The following is a 20927-nucleotide window of genomic DNA, read 5'->3' on the forward strand; positions in this document are numbered from 1 at the left end:
CTGGAAAGCAATTTGGAAGTAAATATCAAGAACCATCAATACCTCATACCCTTTGATCCAACAGTCCCACTTCTGATAACCCAGGCTGAGAGAATAAGCAAAATCACAGAGAAAGCTATATATATTACAATAATTAAAAAAAAAAAAAACTTGAGGGGCGCCTGAGTGGCTCTGTCGATTAAGCATCAGACTTTGGCCCAAGTCATGATCTCAGAGCTCCTGGGTTCAAGCCCCATGTCGGGCTCTGTGCTGTCAGTGTGGAACCCCCTTTGGATCCTCATCTCTCCCTTTCTCTCTGCCCCTCCCCTACTTGCTCACACACACACACACTCTCTCTCTCTCTTTCAAAAAAAAAAAAAAAACCAGGGGCACCTGAGCAGCTCAGTCTGTAAAGCGACTGACCTCGGCTCAGGTCATGATCTCACAGTTTGTGAGTTCGAGCCCCACATCGGGCTCTGTGCTGACAGCTCAGAGCCTGGAGCCTGCTTCAGATTCTGTTGCCCCCTCTCTCTGCCCCTCCCATGCTCATGCACTGTCTCTCTCTGTCTCTCAGTAATAAATAAAAGTTAAAAAATTTTTTAAAAAACCAAAAACTTGAAACAATCTAAATGTTTAGCAAAAGAGAAGCAATTAAGTAATTCTGGCATATCCATTTGATGAAATATTATGCAGCCTTTAAAATTATTATTATGAAGAGGGCACCTGGGTGGCTCAGTCAGTTGAGTGTCCCACTTTAGCTCAGATCATGATCTCACAGTTCATGAGTTGAAGCCCCCCATTGGACTCTGTGCTGACAGCTTAGCAACTGGAGCCTGCTTCAGATTCTGTGTCTCCCTCTCTTCCTGCCCCTCCCCTACTCACACTCTGTCTCTCTCTCAAAAATAAAAAAACATTAAAAAATTTTTCTAATTATTCTTATGAGGATTCTATAGCCATTTTATGCTTATTATAGAATATTAAATAATGTTTAAGTAATATTTTTAAGTTAGATTAGCACATTACACATTATATATGTAGATTATTACTATTACTATTTTTAAAACTGTGTATTAAGGAAAGATAAACAAAACACACCAAAATGATAATGGTTGTATTAAAGAACCCCTAGGCTTGTGGGTAGTTTTCTTTTTTGTTTTAATCTAAATGGACTTTATTGCTGTTATCTCTAAAATATTAATTTATTTTAAAAGGATATAATCTATGTGAGATCCATATAAGAAAATCAGTCCAGGGGCGCCTGGGTGGCTCAGTCGGTTAAGCCGCCGACTTCGGCTCAGGTCATGATCTCGCGGTCCAAGAGTTCGAGCCCCGCGTCGGGCTCTGTGCTGACAGCTCAGAGCCTGGAGCCTGCTTCAGATTCTGTGTCTCACTCTCTCTGACCCTCCCCCGTTCATGCTTTGTCTCTCTGTCTCAAAAATAAATAAACGTTAAAAAAAATTTAAAAAAAAAAAAAAAAGAAAGAAAATCAGTCCTACTTCATTTTCTTCTGTACCCTATTTATTCACTTCTAATTATTTCATTTAAAAATTTTTTTAATCTTTATTTACTTTTGAGAGAGAGAGAGACAGAATGCAAGCAGGGGAGGGGCAGAGAGAGAGGGAGACACAGAATCTGAAGCAGGTTCCAGGCTCCAAGTTGTCAACACGGAGCCCGATGTGGGGCTCGAACTCGCGGACCGCAAGATCATGACCTGAGATGAAGCCAGATGTTTAACCGACTGAGCCACCCAGGTGCCCTCTAATTATTTCAAAACTTGAATTTATCTTTATAGAAGGTGAAGATTTGCCACCAGTGAGGGTGTGTCATAGACCCTGTAGATGTTTCTGAATTGGGCACCCCAATCATGGTTTGGAAAGTGGAAACATCTCTGGAATAAGTGTGCTGCCTCCAAGGTGATGACAACTTTGAAGTAAACAATATTCATTTGTCAGCATAAGGTGTGTCCTGTTTTTAAGAAATGACTCAAAATGCTGTGGTGGGCCCCAGACTGGCTATAGATTGGGGCCACTTCTGAAATTCAGTCTTTATTAGATGTGCCTGAAGAGGTAGGTGGTCTACAGGTAATAATCATCATTGCCATTTATGAAGCACTTACTATGTTCTAGGCACTGTGCTCAAAACAAAAACTGCCGTGTTTTAAACTCTTACAACAATCTTTTGAGATAGATACCATTGTCTTCATTTTACTGGTGAGAAAACAAGGCTTATGGAGAAACACGCCACAGTCACAGCCGTGAGAGGCAGAACTGGATTTTAACCTAGGCTGCCTTCAGACATAGCTTTTCAAGACTCAGTGCTGCGCCGTAGTGCTCCCACCGTTTGCATAAGTTTTTTCGGCTGGCTTATAATGATGGGCAGGAAGAGAAAAGCTTGCATGGGGAAGACAGCTTGATGTCCACTGCCCAACAGGTCCTCAAGTGGGCTCTTGTATCTGAGTTCTGTAGAGAGGAACTACAAATTAAAACTGTTTTCCTATTTCCTTTTTTTTTTTTTTTTTGCTGTTTATTTTTGAGAGAGAGAGAGAACACATTTGTGAACACTAGTGGAGAAGGGGCAGAGAGGAAGGGAGACAGAGGATTTCAAGTGGGCTCTGTGCTGACAGCAGCAAGCCAGATGCAGGACTCGAACTCACAGAGTGAGTCAGATGGTGACCTGGGCCGAAGTCAGATGCTTAACCAACTGAGCCACCCAGTAGCTCCTGTCTTCCTATTTCATTCCAAGTCTCCAGCAGTGCTACTCTGGGGCCCAGGTGACAGAATGTGGAAAGGTAGAGGAGAATGGTCTCTTCCACCATTTTTGAAGTATATTCCATTTTGTTACAGTGTGAATTTTGAGGAATTGCTCCATTATTTTGAGGTGGACACAAACTGGCAAGGTCATCAGGGTTAATGAAGTCCCAACCCTGGCCAAGAATCCTAAGAGGCTCCTTGGACAGTGGACACTGGTGGCCAAAGTAGGAGCAGGTGGGTGTGATGGACACTCCTTGTCTATATCTAGATTTTTAGGAGATAACTCCAAGGACTCTATCATTTAGCCAGATAAGATAGCAGTTGGGAGCATGGGAATGATTTATTCCTTGAGGCCCAAGGAAGTGCAGGTGATAAGAACTTACAGTCAGTCCTACTCTAAACAAAAAGAGTTTGGGCGGCACTTGCCGACCCCTTAAGGACATGAATCACCTGAAATGCAAATACTGAAGGAATGCAAATAAATGGCACTTGAAGAAACAAAAAAATAAAATGAATAATCCAATAAAGAGAATATAAAAGTAACATTAGGTGGATAAAGTGTTTCAAAAATAGCATTGGCTGGGGCACCTGAGTGGCTCAGTTGGTTAAGCATCCGTCTCTTGATTTCAGCTCAGGACATGATCTCACGGTTTGGTACCTGGGATCAAGCTCCCCATAGGGCTCTGCACTGATGGCGTGAGGCTGCTTGGAATTCTCTCTCCCTCTCTGTCCCTTTCCTGCTCGTGCTCTCTTTCTCTCTCAAAATAAATAAATAGACTTTAAAAAAAAAAGCATTGGCTAAACCTAATGATTATCCAAATCTTCCCAACCCACCCTATTAGAATCTTTGGGATGCAGGGGCACCTGGGTAGCTCAGTAGGTTAAGCATCCAACTCTTGATCTCAGCTCAGGTCTTGATCTCTGAGTCATGAGTTTAAGCCCTGTGTTGGGCTCCACACTGATCAGTTTCAGGTGTACAATATAGTGATCCAACACTTCCGTACATCATCCAGTACTCATCACAAGTGTACTCCTTAATCTCCATCACCTCTTTAACCTCTCCCTCCACCCCTCTGGTAACCATCAGTTTGTTTTCAATAATTAACTGTTTCTTGATTTGTCTCTGTCTCTTTTTCTCCCCCTTTGTTTGTTTTGTTTTTAAATTCCATATATGAGTGAAATCATATGATATTTGTCTTTCTCTAACTTACTCTCTTTAAAGTTGTATGATATTCTATAGATGTACCATTTCATCATATCTCTATTGATGGATATTTATTTTTCAGGTTTTTTTTTTTGAAATACCAATAGCAGATACCCTAGTAATACATTGTCAAACACATGTGCTAGTATTTCTGTAAGATAAAGACTGAGAAGTGGAATCACTCTATCATACTCATATGGAAGGTGTCTAATAGGAATTTCCAGAGTGAAAGAAGCATGTGAATGATTAATCAGGATCCAGATTTAGGTAGGCAATATTTAATTATGGAAAGAAAGCACACTAGACTGGAAGACAGAAGACCTAAAATCCTGATGGTGGCTCTACCATTTATCTTGAGAAATTTTGTTTGTTTTTTATTTATTCAAAAATATTTACTGGATTCTGCCTACTCTGTGCCAGGCACAATGTTAGAGACAAGGAATACAAAGATGAATAAAACAGAAATTTACAGGGGTGCCTGGGTGGCTCAGTCAGTTGGATGTCTGACTCTTGGTTTCGGCTTGGGGGGGCACGATTTCATGATTTGTGGGTTCGAGCCCCATGTCGGGCTCTGCGCTTGACAGCGCAGGGTCTGCTTGGGATTCTGTCTCCCTCTTTGCCCCTGCTCATGCTCTCTCTCTCTAAAAATAAATAAATAAACTTTAAAATTTTTTTTTTAATTTACAGTGATTGGTGTGGTGGGGAGATGGACATGTGAACAGATGCCACTTGCTCCCATGTGGCCTTGGGAAGTTGCTTAATTTCCTGAACATCTGTTGTTGTTGTTGTTGTTGTTGTTGTTGTTGTTGTTGTTTTTCTGTAAAGTGGGTAATGGTCCCTATACCGTAAGGTTGTCATTCAATGAAATAGTGTAGGAGAAGTGTACATCACAGTGCCTGGCACTTAGTATGCACTCAGTAAATGGAAGCTATTGTTACTGTTTTAGTAACAGGCTAAACTATAATAAGTAAGTTTTTATAGTTGCTATGAGAGAGGTTCTACCTCTTTCTCTGAACTCATTTCTAAAGTACTAGATGAATTGTTGAGGCAAAAATATACCCTATACAAAGTGGCACTTGGTAAATATTGGTTTCTTTTCTTGCCTTTTTTTTTTGTTCAGACGGAGGGTAAATAAGCAGATAGAACCGCAAACACTGTATGTTTGAACACAGCCGTGATCTTTCCAATCCGTGTGTCACCGAACCAATTCTGGCCACTTCTTTAGCCATACAGGTTTCACCTCTGGTCACATCTGAGCATCTGGAACGAGGCTGCACACTTCCCTGCCCACAGACAGAATGTTCGCATAGCTCAGGGCTGGTGGCCACCTCCTGCAGAGGATTTCTTTTCTCCCAGTTTGCTAAGCAAACAGCTTGTACCCATACTGAATGGGATCACTTTTTTCGCTTGACACTGATTTTTGTGAAATAGATTTTTTTTCTCGCACTGATATAAAGTAAGAATTAAAGGAAATGTATCTGGATACCAAAAATTCTGAACTTTAGTTACTGATTAAATTTAAAGATAAGTCTTGAGGCAAATTTAAGCTGAATTAAATGATAGAAAAGAACCATTTATAAATATTTTGGGTAAGTTCTCTGTTTTAGGGATTAACTAGTGTCTAATTACTAGACACATTGTTTTTTGTTTGTTTATTTGTTGTTTTTTCCTGTTTCTCTACTTCCCTGGAAGGTTTTAAAAGCACTGACATTTATTTCCCCTTCCTGGATGTGTATTTGGCCTTGTGGATCATCCCACATTCCTCTGGGTTTTTATAAGCTGATTATCCTGGCAGAGATAGTGCAGTGCAATGGTCTAGAGCCCAAGTTTTAGAGTCAGGTGGACCTAGGTTTGAACTCGAGCCCTTTTATCTACATGCTCTGAGACCTTTCCTGGCACAAAGTAGGCACTCAGTACCTAGCTGTTGAATCATATTTAGTTGAGCTAAACATCTATTCAGGCATTAGCACAGGAGCTGTGTCACTAGATAGCTGTCATTCCAAAATTGACAGCCGACCCTGACACAGACATGCTTAAATGGTTTGTAAGCCATGATTTCAACTTCCTGCATTGCAGACATCTCAATTAATATTCCATTCCCCTCACCTGACCATTCGAAGGAAAGGACAAGCTAACAGAAATATCTAACTTAGCAGCTAAGAGGATGAGCTTTGGTCTAGATAGATCCAGGCTTACAATCCGGGCTCTAGCACTGCCTAGTGGGTCCGTTACTTAATCTCTGAGAACATCAGTTTTCTCATCTGTGAAGAGGGGATAATCATAACACCTATCTCATCAAGTTACGGTGAGGATAGTGCTTTCCATACAGTACCTCTTCTTTTCCTGGAATAGTCTCTCCTCATGTTTTACTCCTGCTTTTTCAGCTTGACTGTCACTTCTTCCAGAAAGCCTTACCTGCCGCCCATAGTAGGCTGGGTTCACTGTTACACTCTCCCTAAAGTACCTGCCAATTACTCTCTATAATTACTTCAACTACTCACTTCCTTTCTGGATTGTGAACTCCAATAGGATAGGGATGGTGTCTGTCTCATTAATTCCTGTGTGTCCAGTGCCTAACAGTCCCTTGGTACATAATATTTTGGATAGACGATATTTGGTTAAAAAAAATTTTTTTAAGTTTATTTATTTTTGAGAGAGAGAGGACAGAGTGAGAGGAGGGGAGGGATAGAGAGGGAAGGAGAGACACAATCGGAAGCAGGTTCCAGGCTCTGAGCTGTCAGCACAGAGGCCAGCACAGGGCTTGACCTCACAGACTGCAAGATCATGACCTGATCCAAAGTTGGACTCTTAACCAACTGAGTCACCCAGTCACCCTGTTTTGTTTTGTTTTGTTTTTAATGTTTATTTACTTTTGGGAGAAGAGAGAGAGTCTGAGCAGGGGAGGGACAGAGAGAGAGGGGGGCAGAGGATCCGAAGCGGGCTCCATGCTGACAGCAGCAAGCCCCAACATGGGGCTCAAACCCATGAACTGTAAGATCATGACCTGAGCCTAAGTTGAACACTCAACTGACTGAGCCACCCAGGTGCCCTGGGTGGACTAAATTTGTTAACTGAGTGAACTAATGAGATAATAATGCACATATACATAGAGCCTAACACTTAGCAAGCTCTCAATAAATAGGATATTATTAGCAACACAGTATTGGTGCTGTGTTTATTCACCTTGAGAAAACTAGTGTGGTAAGAGGAGCAACAAATTACAGATAGGTGTTGTGAATCTAGCTCTGTATCTTCTTTGTTATATGTCCTTGGCCAAATCTTTACTCTTCCCATTTCCCCACTATTAAAATGAACGTAAGATGTTCACCCTGGTGTCCAACTCAACTTGGTTCCTATAAAGTCTGCCCTTTGCCAGACAAGACAGGCTGTCCTGTCCCGGAGTTTCTAGATATAGATCCTATACTGCGCTAGCATTCCTCTCTTTCCTCTGCTGCTAATTGTTGACCCCTGACCTTTCTCCATCCTGACTGCCTAGCCCCTTAGTTCGTTACACCAATTGGCTACCTCCCAGCGTCCAGCCTTGAACTATACTGTTCCTCACAGTAAAGTCCAAAATCCTTAGGGAGCCAACTAGAGCCTTATTTTCTTCCCACCTTCCCCTTGCTCACTGTGCTCCAGTCACTGAGCTTTCCTGAAGCTTCCTGGAGCCAGTAGCCTTCTTGATTCAAGACCTTTGGACATGGCAGTCCCTCTGCTTGGAGCATTGCCCCCTCTGTCTTTATCAGGCTAACCTCTACTTAACTTTAATGTCTCAGCTTTAACATCACCTCTTCAGGGAGCATTACTTGGCTCCCTTGGAAGAAATTAAATTTCCCTGTTATATGCCATCTTCCTTGTAGGTCTTATACAATACATTGTTAAACCTTCACATTTTAAAAGAAGTTGAAAATCTGACCTTAAAGGTAGAATTTCAATGTTCAAAGCTAGAAAGTAATTTAAAAATTATAAAATACTGAGGGCCAAACCAAAATATCTGTAGGTTAGTGAGCACCTGTGGCCTGCCTGTTTGCAACCTGAGCTGTTCAACCTTTGCCTATACTTGGTATCTTTTCCCGTATTAATCATCACTCCATTGTCACTCCATTTAACTGTCCACTCTATGCCAGGCACTGTGATTGGTGCTTTATATAGATGATGTCATGTAATATCCAAAACCACCTGTGAGGTCGAGTAAGGTTCAAAGAGGTTAAAAGACTTGCCAAAGGTCACAAGCCCTAAGTGGGAGAGCCAGGTACTAAAGGTCTTTCCACTGCGCTCTTGTGTGCCAAGGTACAATTTGTCAGTTATTGAATGGGAGAAGCTTCTGAAGCTCTGCCTAACAACAACTGTTAATATTTGTGCTCACTATGTGCCAGCCATTGTGCTAAGCAGTTTACATGGTCTGATTCAATCTTCACAATGTCTGTACAGAGGAGCTATTGTTATCATCACCATTTAATAGATGAGAAAACTGAGGTATAGAAGAAGTATCTGATTTACCCAAGGTAAAGCCAGACAATCTGATGCCATAGTGTCTAATTTTAGGAATTAATATCACCAGTTTGGGGCTGTGGCAGAGTAGTGGGCTGCAGGGGAGAGGGAAAAATTTATGTACGTCTCCAATACAGAGCCCCACAGAGGACTCAATTGAGAGAAGAATCCCCCTAGATTAGTTCCATGAACCGTCTATTGAGAGATTTGGCCTGCAGGTGGCAGTCTCTAAATTCTGCAATGTTCAGTGCTATAGCAAGGAAGCTATATACAGTCAGAGTTGCTCATTTGCATATTGCTCTCTGATTGGTCTGATTCATTTTTGCCAGTTAATTGGCCTTGGTTCTCAGCCCAGGGAGAACAGCCAGGTTCCTAGAGCCATTCGCGTCTGTGAAAGAGCTCTCAGAATTTGAAACTATGGTGAAGTCATCGGGTCCAACAACCAGGCCGTGATTTTAAGATGTGATAGCTGGAAACTTGTTTCATTGATTCTCCAACACTTTTTTAGCTTAAAAAAAAAAAAAAAATTATGGGGGCGTCTGGGTGGCTCAGTAGGTTAAGTGTCTGACTCTTGATTTCAGCTTAGATCATGATCTCACAGTTTCGGAGTTGGAGTACTGCCTCGGGCTTTGTGCTGACAGCATGGAGCCTGCTTGGGATTCTCTCTCCTTCTCTCTCTGCCCCTCCCCTACTTGTTCTCTCTCTCTCTCAAAATAAATAAAACTATAAAAATTAAACTTAAAAAAAAAATTCTCGGGGCACCTGGGTGGCGCAGTCGGTTAAGCGTCCGACTTCAGCCAGGTCACGATCTCGCGGTCCGGGAGTTCGAGCCCCGCGTCGGGCTCTGGGCTGATGATGGCTCAGAGCCTGGAGCCTGTTTCCGATTCTGTGTCTCCCTCTCTCTCTGCCCCTCCCCCGTTCATGCTCTGTCTCTCTCTGTCCCAAACATAAATAAACGTTGAAAAAAAATTAAAAAAAAAAAATTCTCAGTGTGCCTGGGTGGCTCAGTCTGTTAAGCATCAAACTCTTGCTTTTCCACTCCCCAAAAAGGGTACAATATTTTGCACACTGCTCTGCTCCATGCTTTTTTTTTTTTTTTAATAGAGAACTGGGGCGCCATAGTGAGTTGAGTCCAACTTCCGCTCAGGTCATGATCTTGCATTCATTGGTTGGAGCCCGCATCGGACTCTGTGCTGACAGCTTAGAGCCTGGGGCCTGCTTTGGATTTTGTGTCCCCCTCTCTCTCTGCCCCTCCCTTGCTTGCACTCTGTCTCTCTCTGTCTCTCAAAAAATAAAGTAAAACGTTAAAAAAAATTTTTTAATAGAGAACTATTTCAAGCATATGGAAAAATAGACATTTATATAACAAACACCCAAGTCCCTGTCACAACTTTGTCAAATCTTAATGTTTTATCATTTTTTTCTTAAAATTGCTTTCAAGAAATAAAATATCAGATATGCTTTAAGTCCTGATATATTCCTCCTTTTACCCATTCTTTTCTCTTCTCCCCAAGAAGTAATCATTTGCCTGAATATTTTATTTCCACACATGATTTTATATTTTTGCTATGTATAGATAAATCCTTAAACAGTATATAGTATTGTTTGGGATGTTTTAACATTTTATATACATGGTATCAGGCCATACGTAACCTCCTACAACTTAGTTTCTTTCCCTTAACATTTTGTTTTGTCCCTGTTGATCCCTCCAGTTTTCATTTATTCACTTTAACTGATTTGTGCTATTCTATATCATGAATATATCACAGTTGATTTGCGCATTCTCCAGTAGATGCATATTTAATTTATCTCCAATATTTTGTTTGAGATTTCAAACAGTACTACAATGAATATCCTTGCACTTATAGCCTGTATCCACGTTCATTGTTGAAAAATTGGAAACTTAATAAAAACAGAAAGACAAAAACATATTACTCGTAATAGTAATTGTTTATTGAGTACTTAACATATATCAGGTACAGTGCTGGCTACTTTATGTATGTTACTTTATTTAATTATCACATCAATTTACATAATAAGTACTATTGTATTTCCCATTGTACAGTGAGGGAACTGAACGTTAACCAGTTTCAATAACTTGGGCAGTAGCACACAGGAAGTGGCAGAACAGTTTTTTATTGCCAGAGCTTATGCTCTTAACATTATACACCAATAGTGCCCGTGAGCCCCAAATCCAGAAATATTAATGGTTAGAAAGAGTGTTTACTGCTAACTGGTCTCTCAGAAGACAAGAGGCCTGGTGCAGACCACTTCCCATTTTAAAAATTGAGTGTAATATACAGGCAGAAGAGTATCTATATCCCATGAATGAATTTTTACAAATTGAAGACACCCATGGACCGAGCACCCAGGTCCAGATCAAAAAGCGACATTATCAGCCTCCCGAAAACCCCCTCTCACCTTCTTCCAGACACTGCTCTTCCACCCTGAAAGGTGGCTGCTAGCCTGACTTTCAGCAGAATATTTTTGCCTGTTTTTTATTGTATATTTGTGAAACCATACAGCATATACTCCTTCGGTCTAGCTTCTTTCACTTAATACCATTTGTGAGAAGCATCCATATGTTTGGGTGTCGTGTATTACAAGGCACAAAAGGCATGTGGGGCAACATAAAGCATTTTGCAAAGAGTGATGAGTGCCACCAAATGTTTTGTCAAGGTTGTCACAGGCCATTACCTTGAAGACAGGGTGATAAATTAGATCTAATGTAGAAAATGGACAAACCTGAGCATTGCAAGGGATGGTCTGGCACCCCCATTGCCTTATCTCACGTCCTCACAGAGCTACCTTAGCTTTTAGCTGAAGCTGCAGAAAACAGTTTAGTAAGGGCTTCACTTCTCCTTCCATCTTTCTGCATTCTGTCCTGGAGCTTTTCCTAAACCAAGATATAGGACTCTGGTGGGACCCTGTTCCAAATGCAACAGGAGTTGATACTCCCTGGGGCAATCCCATGGGATTTACCATGGGGGATGGGAGCCAATGGACAAATGCTTCTCAGAGCAGTCCTTGGGTAGACAATGCTGAGAGGCATTGTAGACAATCCTCACATGGTTTTGGTAGGATTGCCAAGTGAGCAATGCACCCTTGTGTTGGCTCCTTCTTCCCTGTTTCACTGTAGGCTCTCACAGTAAGTCCCTGGGATCACTTTCCAAGTAAATTACCTGAAACTAGTATTTGTCTCTAGTTATGCTTTTTGGGGGGAATCCTAATGCAAGGCATATGTAAAATACCTGGTACATGATAGATGCTCAAGGAAAAATAGGAGTTTTTATTATTACTGCTATTAACACTACTGTTACCACCATCATTACTTACCTGGGATTTCATAATTGCTGTCCCTATCCATCCCCTTCCCCTTGAATGGTATTGAAACTCCACAATTACAGCTTCTATGGTAACTTTTTTTTTTTTTTTTTTTTTTTTTTTTTGCCCAAGAATACCAGGAAGCCACTGAAGGATTTTCTTACTTTCTTTCTTTCGGTTTTTTTTTTTTTTAATGTTCATTTATTTATCTTGAGAGGAGAGAGGGGCAGAAAGAGAGAGAGAGAGAGGGAGAATCTCAAGCAGGCTCCACACTCAGCAAGGAGCCCAATGTGGAGCTCAGTCCCACAATTGCGAGATCATCACCTGAGCTGAAATCAAGAGCCCAACGCTCAGCGACAGAGCCACCCAGGTGCCCCAACATTTTTTTTTAAGTTTATTTATTTTGAGAGAGAGAGCATGTGCACACACGGAGGAAGGCAGAGAGAGAGGAAGAGAGAGAATCCCAAGCAGGCTCCATACTGTCTGTCAGTGCAGAGCCCCACGCAGGTCTTGAACTCAGTGAGATCATGACCTGAGCCAAAATCAAGAGTTGACTGCTTAATTGACTGAGCCACCCAGGTACCCCCCCAACAGTTTATCGACTATCCTATTTTTCAGGTTTAGTGAAGTATAATGATGAACAATAAACCTCACATATTTAAAGTGTGCAATTTGATAAGTTTTGATATACTTAAAACTCATTATACAGCCTTGAAAACATAACCATGATCAAGATAATTAATATACCAATCACCCCCAAAAGTTTCCTTATCCCCTTTATTATCTCTGGCTGCCATACATCTGCCTTCTTGGTTCCCCAGGTGACCACTGATCTTTTTTCATTAGAGTTTGGTTTTCCTAGGGTTTTATACAAATGGAGTCATACAGAATGTACTCCTTTATGTCTGGCTTCTTTTACTCAGCACAATAATTTTAAGATTCATCATGTTGTGTGAATCAATAGTTCATTCCTTCTTATTGTTAAAGAGTATCCATTGTATAAGTATGAAGGACATTTGAATTGTTTCCAATCTTAAGCTATTACAAATAAAGCTGCTATGAACATTCATGTTCAATCAAGTCTTTGTGTAGATGTATGCTTTCAGTTTGTCTTGGGTAAATACCTACAGTGTAATGGTTAGACCATATAGTAGGTGTATATTTAACTTCTTTAATTTAAAAAAATTTAATGTTTATTTTTGAGAGAGACAGAGTGCAAGCGGGGGAGGGACAGAGAAAGAGGGAGACACAGAATCCAAAGCAGGCTGCAGGCTCTGAGACGTTAGCACAGTGCCCAACTTGGGGCTCAAACTCACAAACCACAAGATCATGACGTGAGCTGAAGTTGGACGCTTAACTGACTGAGCCACCCAGGCGCCCAAGTGTATATTTAATTTTCAAACAAACTCCAATACTGCTTTCCAAAGTGGTTGTATCATTTTACAATGCCACCAACAGTGAATGAGAATTCTTGTGGCTCTACATTCTTGTTAACACTTGATCACTTGATATTACAAGTCATGGTGTGTAGATTATCTCATTGTGGTTTTAATTTGCATATCCCAAGCATCTTTCATGGTTTATTTGCCACAGGTTTATCTTCGTTTGTGAAACATCTGTTCAAATCATTTTTTTAAGCTGGGTTGTTTGCCTTAATGAGTTGAAATTGTTTTAGATATTAGTCCCTTGTTGCATGTAGGTTTTGCGGCTATTTCATCCCAGTGGGTGGCTTGCCTTTTCATTTTCATAAGTGTCCTAAAGAGCAACATTTTTAACTTTAATGACTTACGATTTATCAATTTTTTCTTTTATGACTGTGTGTTTGCAGGTCGTATAGATTTTTTCCCTCATTTTCCTCTAGCAGCTTTAGGTTATACACTTAGCTCTAATTTGGACTGTGACACAATGGGGTTGGCATTTAGCAAGATCATCTGGCGGCAGCAAGGATGGTGTTTGGAGGAAAAGAGCCCAGAGGCCTGAAACTAGTGAGACTAGCGAGAGAGGACAGTTGCTTGCTCTAGTTAATGGTGATAGAGGAAATGGAATGGTGAGGTCTATGGGATATAGATTGACTGGACTTAGTGCGCTGAAGAAGGTGCCAAGAATGATTCCCGGGTTGCTTCTTTATACACTAGATTGAGGATAACAACTTCCTCCTCCTCCTCCTCCTCCTCCTCCTCCTCCTCCTCCTCCACCTTCTTTTTAAGATTTTATTTTTAAGTGATCTCTATACCTTAGAGGGCCTGGAACTTACAACCCTGAGATCAAGAGTAGCATACTCTACTGACTGAGCCCTCCAGACACCTTGAGGATAACTTACTTCTAAGTTTTTGTATTTTAAACTGTTCCTCAATAGTTTGTTTTGTTTTGTTTTGGGTTTTTTTAGTTTATTTATGTACTTTGAGAGAGAGCGCGAGCGAGCTTGGGAGGGGCAGATAGGAGAGAGACTATCCTAAGCAGGCTCCTCGCTGTCAGCACAGAGCCAGATGCAAGGCTCAAACTCATAAACCATGAGATCATGACCTGAGCCAAAATCCAGAGTCAGACGCTTAATACTGAGCCACCCAGGCGCCCCATAGTGTTTTCTTTTGCAGAAACTATATTTGAAATTTGACCAGATAGGGGCTGGACACGGTTTTCTAAAACAGCACACGTACGTCAGCTCCTCCCTAGACACTGCCTGCAGCTGAACTTGTTTCTGTGCTCCTAAGTCCAAAGACCTTTGCCCGCGGGCACTAGTTAAGCAGTCCAAGTTTTCACACCAAGGTTGCCAGCAGCGGGTGGCGCATGCCCAGAGAGGCCGTGTGAGGCCTACAGACCCGGAGCATAAGGCGGAGACGTTCCCGCCATCTTGTCCAGCCCGCAAAGCAGCTGGCTCTGGCTGGAGACTACGAATCCCGTGAGCCTCCGCGGGGGCACTTCCTACCCCTCACTGTCCGGCCAGCCTCGGCTCCCCCCTCCCCGGGGCCGAAGGCTCTGGCTGCAGCCTGGCGGCGGGCGGGCCAGGTAGGATTTCCGGGGGAAGCTACTGTTGGAGGCTGAGGAGGCGGCGGCGGCCACCCGGGTGATTTCGGTGAGCAAGGGAAAGTGAGCGAGAAGTACACTGGGTCTGGTTGCGGGCGCCTCTTAGGCTCGCGCCGCGTTCTAAGCTCCGCAATGAGGTCGCGGTCTGGGCGGGGGTAACGGCCCGAACCGCGAACTTGTCGGTCCAGGGCAGGGCGGGGCGGGCTGGGCCGGGCCGCCGCCTCCTCCTCCGCCCTCCCACAACGGTCCCGCCGTGGTTTCTCCGCCTGCAGTGTGTCCCGCGAAGGCTGGCCCTCCCCTCCTCCCGCGACTTGGCGGGGCCCTTTTGTCTGGGCTGCCCCTTTGTGCCAGTGCGTGGGGTCGCCTCCTCCGGGGAGCCCTCCGGGCCGGTCCTTGATGGGGGCCCGTCCCAGGGGATCCGGTTACGGTAACCGGATCAGGTCAAAGTCCATTTTAAAAACCCGTCATGGGTCGGACCTCTGCATCCCGGCTGGGCAGAGCGGAGGCTAGGAGCCAGGCAGTGGCAGACGGAGTTTCTGTTGAAAACCCTTGAGGTTATTGTCTAACTCTGAAATGTAGCCCCGCGCGGCTTTGGGACACGAATCTCCAGGCATTTTTCTCGGTAGGGGGATGGGCCTGCGGAAAAGAAGTGAGCCCCCTCCCCGGGATACTGGGAAGGGACCTAATTTGCTGCCGTGTCTGTATAGGTTGCAGTTGTGATCGGGGAACCAAAGAACCAGTGCGGTTGAGCAGAATGGTAGTTCACATACGTCTTGAATCTCGGAGAAGAGAAAGTGATTTATAGGGCAGCGAGCAGGCTTTTCATTCATTGCATGCAGAAAAAAGTTACTGGACTTCATCCAGGCGCCCAGTTCGTCTCCCTTCGGACCCGCGATCCTTTTATTTCTTCTGCTTGAAACAAAGTTGGAAGAAACGTCCATTAATAGAAGGATCTGCGTTATAGCGAAACCAGAAACCTAGTAGCTTCAAGAAAGCAACAAAGAGACTACTAGTTCACCAAGTAATAGAAATGAAGCCAGTTTGAGGGAGGATAGTAGTAGATCCTTACTGAAACCAGTGAATTGTGTGGATTTAATCAAATTTTGTTAGTGGTAATTTCATCCACGTTCCGTTGGAAGACTGCATTGCGAGATTCAGCATAAGGTAAAGCTTTATAAACGCCGCGGCAGTGGCTCCTATTGAAAAATGATTAGTATTTCAGGTCTCTGAAATGAGGATAACCAGGACCCTTTTTACATGAATCAGGGAATGATATTAAAGTTATATAGGTTAAATTCCCTCCCTAGTCAAGTATGCAAAATAAAGCCTATTGTACTTTATTATTTTGATCTCTCATAATGGAAGTGATTAACTCTGGGAATCCAGATTGTGTTAGTAATATTGTGCAGGGATTGAGGTCTTTAATGCAATTGTTCCCTTCAGGTTTTAATCCAGTCATGAGTAGGGATTGGTTGTTTTCCTGATTGTGTTTTGAAGAAGTGTCCATAGAATTGCTCTGGAAGTTTTAAAAATAATCCAAAGAACAGGGGCACCTGGGTGGATCATTCCCTTAAGTATCAGACTCTTGGTTTCAACTCAGGTCATGATCTCAGGGTTTGTGAATCTGAGCCCCATGTTGGGCTCTGTGCTGACAGTGTGGATGGAGTCTGCTTGGGATTTCTCTCTGTCTCTGCCCCTCCCCAGCTTGCTGGCTCGCTCTCTCAAAATAAACATTAAAAAAAAAAAGGAACATCAGTTACTAATGACTGGCTGTTATCTGTTCAAATATGACATTGCTATTAGTGTTATTTTTTGAAAACAGCTCATCATATATATTATGTAATTTCTTACTGCAGTTCTCTGAGGTGGTGGTTCTCATTTTATTGGTGATAAATGTTCAATTCACAGCCTCTAAAATGTTAAGTGACTTGCCTAAAGTCACACAGTTAACCTAGATAGGAAATAGTAAACCATACTTCAGTCCAGTGCTCTTTCCATTACTTCACACCTGTTGCAATTATTCATTATACCACCATGAACAGCTTATGATTTATTGACATTTGAATATTGGAGAAAAATAATGGAAATATATATATATTTTTTTTTAAAGATATTTTCTCCATGTCTTTAATTTTTTTTAATGTTTATTTATTTTTGAGACAGAGAGAGACAGAGCATGAATGGGGGAGGGGCAGAGAGAGAGAGGGAGACACAGAATTGGAAGTAGGCTCCAGGCTCTGAGCCATCAGCCCAGAGCCTGAGGCGGGGCTCGAACTCACGGATGGTGAGATCATGACCTGAGCTGAAGTCGGACGCTTAACCGACTGAGCCACCCAGGCGCCCCTATATATATATATATTTTTTTGGAAATATTTTCTAAGCAGAGAAAAGTGACTTAAAATGAACTGGAGTTTTTATTTTTCTTTTCTTTTTTTTTTTTTTTTAACATTTATTTATTTTTGGGACAGAGAGAGACAAAGCATGAATGGGGGAGGGGCAGAGAGAGAGGGAGACAGAATCGGAAACAAGCTCCAGGCTCTGAGCCATCAGCCCAGAGCCCGACGCGGGGCTGGGGCTCGAACTCACGGACCGCGAGATCGTGACCTGGCTGAAGTCGGACACTTAACCGACTGCGCCACCCAGGCGCCCCTATTTTTCTATTTAAAGAATTAAAAAAAAATTTTTTTAACGTTTATTCATTTTTGAGAGACAGAACAAGTAGGGGAGGGGCAGAGAGGGAGACACAGAATCCGAAGCAGACTCCAGGTTCTGAGCTGTCAGCACAGAGCCCAATGTGGGGCTCGAACCCGTGAACCGTGAGGTCATGACCTGAGCCGAAGTCGGACGCTCAACTGACTGAGCCACCCAGGCGCCCCGGAACTGGAACTGGAGTTTTTAGAACATCAAATGATGTCATACTAAGCCATAAATCATTCTGAACGTTGGTCCCATCACCTTGTTTGGTGGTACGTTGTGATTGCCTTGTGCTTAGGCCCAGTGGAGGTGGAAGAGTGGTGAGTTACTGGGCTGTGGTTTTGTCTAATCATTACTAGCAAGTTTTGATTAATCTTTCCTTAAAGGTTTTTAAAGAAATATGTTGGAGAACATCTATACAGCACTTTTGGCTGCTGGAAATAACATTGAAGAAAGAACTGAACTTCAGATTCTTTTCTAGCCAAAGTCAAGACTCAAGAAAATGCTTTCTTTGGTGTTTGCTTTTGGTAAAAACTTTTAATTAGTTTCAAACCTGCAGTTAAATCTTGGCTTTATGTCAGTGCATGCCATGAATGTGACATCAGAAATAGAAACTTACTTCACCTCCTTTACTTAAATTCTTCTTAGGTAAAATGCATTAACATGCCAATGGAATTGAGTCAATACAATTGGTCTAGCCTTTCTAACTAGTAGAAGCCTGTTTTAAATCTCTTTTATTATGCCATCATAATGAGAAGGAACTTTTTTCCTTGTGTGTTTTGCTGTTGGTCTACTTTATTTCCAGATCATTTCATTCATTCATCTAGTCAACATACACTTATTGGAGGCCTGTTGTGTTCTAGACACTGGATCGGATTCCTAGAAACCCAGGAATCAGATCCTGAGGACAAAGCAGTGAAAACCAAGTCTTTTTTCTTTTTGGGGCTTATACACTGATTAGAGGTAGAGTAGTTGGACAAGTCAGACAGCAAGTACTAAATAAAATCCTCTCTCATTAATGTGCAACCTTGAGCAGTAACGTCTTTGAAGGTTAGTTGTCTCATCTTCAACATGGAGATAGATAATCATTCCTGCTCCATCTACCTTGTGGAATGATTTCCAGAAGTCAGAGGGTATTTGGTTGCATTATACCCTTTAGAAAAGGAAAAGGAGCATTGGAAGAAGGTTGTTTATAAAGAAAGAGACAAAGAGAATGGATGGATTCTCTGGTCTAAGACAGTCTGATGTCTCATTGTAAAAAACGTTCTGTGACTGTTAGTCACGTCTTCATGTAGCTCTCATCAAATAAGACTTTTTTTCTTTAGTTTATTATTTATTTAGAGAGAAAAATCGGGGGAGGGGCAGACAGAGAGAGAGAGAGAATCCTGAGTAAGCTACAGGCTCTGTGCTGAGCCACACGAGGGGCTTGATCTCAAGATAGTTAGATCATGACCTGAGTCCAATCCAACACTTAACCCACTGAGCCACCCCTACACCCCTCCTATAAGACCTTTGTATTCTGTATTGTCACAGTTAACTGTCTTAACGGCAAGGACTATGTATGTCCTAGTCTATTTCCTTACTGCTTAGCACATAGCTCCAAATATTTCTTTGGAATTTTATAAATATTTGTTGAATGAGTGAATTAATAACAAAAGTGGGCAGGGGCAGTCGTGGAGAATACAAGAACACAAATGCAACGCCAAGTATGTTTCTTTTATTCAGATTTTTATTTTGCTCATTGCATGCTAGGATCTGGGTTATGTTCTGGAGATAGATGTAAAGGTATTGAGCCTCTTCCTTGAAAAGCTTGCAACATTGCAACACCTAATTGTGGTGTTGAGTACTAAGTTCAGGAGAGCTGTGTACAACCTAGGAAAGGGACTGAATGATTCTGTTTTGTAAACTGTGAAGGAAGACATTACAGAGGAAGTGATTTTGGAGCTTGTTCTTGAGGGATGAATAAGAATTCACCCAGTAGACCCATTACTATTAAGGTTATTCAGCTTGATTCCCCCAACCACTACCACCCCTAATCAGCCAGAGGAAGCAGTTTGGGCATAGGAATGGAGGTGAAAAAGTATAAGGTGTGTGTCTGGAAAAGAGTGAGTACTCTGGTATAGCCAAGAGGGTTTTACAGTTGGGATTTTTTTTTCTTTAATTTTTTTTTTTTAATTGTTTATTTTTGAGAGAGAGAGAGAGACAGCGTGCAAGGGGGGAGGGGCAAAGAGAGATGGAGACAGAATCTGAAGCAGGCTCCAGGCTCTGAGCTGTCAGCACAGAGATTGATATGGGGCTCAAACCCACGAACTGTGAGATCGTGACCTGAGCCGAGGACAGACGCCTAACCAACTGAGCCACCCTGGAGCTCTGGGTTTTGCCATTGGTTTTTAACATGTTTTGGTTCAGATGCCCCCTCTAGGAAATTTGATAAGAACAATGGTTTGTCACCCTAGACAATTGCACATAAGCAAATGTATATAGTTTTAGAAGGTTGTGGAATACTTAGTGGGGTGGGGGTGGGGTCTCTGGACATCTGGGGTTGAGCAATTGAAGAGTATAGTGACTGGTGAAAGGAAAGGTTGATGGCCAAGTGCTGAGAAGGGTTCAAAACTTTTCACCAAAGAGTTTAGGCTTTATGATTAGGGAATTTTTAAACCATCAAAGGCTTTAAATTTTTTTTTTTAAATGTTCTATTTTATTATTTTTGAGACAGAGATACAGAACATGCATGAATGGGTGAGGGTCAGAGAGAGAGGGAAACACAGAATCCAAAACAGGCTCCAGGCTCTGAGCTGTCAGCACAGAGCCCAACGTGGTGCTCCAACTCACGGAGTGTGAGAACATGACCTGAGCCAAAGTCAGACGCTCAACCGACTGAGCCACCCAGGCGCCCCAACCATCAAAGGTTTTTAAAGCAGGTAGTTGACATAATCTGATCTGTTTTTGAAAGGTAATTGCTTGCTGTCTTTGCGTAGGTTAAAGGGTTTAGGAGAGATAGAGTAAAAGCTAAGAAGAGTTGGATTTCAGGGCCTTTTTTGTTTGATTTGATTTTAAAAGATGGAAGAGATTTGAAATATTTTGAGGTAAAGGAGAAGGAGCCAGCAGAGTGGCAGTTACTGAAGATCTGCACACAAGAGAAAAGGGAGATGATAAAGGAGCCCTGGAGAGGTGAGCCTTGAAAGGGAAACACGAAAAAAGGATGGAGGAAGATGTATTTGGAAGTGATGGAGATGGGAATTGAAATTGGAGTAGGTACCAGCCACGTAGGTACTTTCAAATGTGTTATTTAATTTTACAAAATTCTGTAGAGTGAGTGAGCATTCTCATTTGACAGTTGAAGAAATTATGGCTCAGCGAGATTAACTTCATTTCCCAAAGGCACCATATAAGTAACGGAAGAAGTCTGGGGTCCAGATATATTTTGACTGCAAAGCTTGGGATCATAATTTCTGCCTTAT

The 20927-nt window shown here is 42.3% G+C and overlaps 1 protein-coding gene across 8 annotated transcripts in view; it reads left to right on the plus strand.

The window, feature by feature from the left end:
• The window catches only part of LOC122480177 (mediator of RNA polymerase II transcription subunit 18), a 135599-nt gene that overhangs the window by 17704 nt on the left and 96968 nt on the right, over window positions 1-20927 (plus strand). For 3 of the 8 annotated variants that reach the window (XM_043574229.1, XM_043574226.1, XM_043574227.1), the window contains exon 1: window positions 14701-14821. The exons of the other annotated variants lie outside the window; for them this stretch is intronic. The gene's annotated coding sequence lies outside the window, so the exon portion shown is untranslated. Of the gene's footprint in view, window positions 1-14700; window positions 14822-20927 lie in introns of those variants that run through there. 8 annotated transcript variants of the gene reach the window in all.

Source organism: Prionailurus bengalensis, chromosome C1, assembly GCF_016509475.1.
Source record: "Prionailurus bengalensis isolate Pbe53 chromosome C1, Fcat_Pben_1.1_paternal_pri, whole genome shotgun sequence".
NCBI lineage: Eukaryota > Metazoa > Chordata > Mammalia > Carnivora > Felidae > Prionailurus > Prionailurus bengalensis.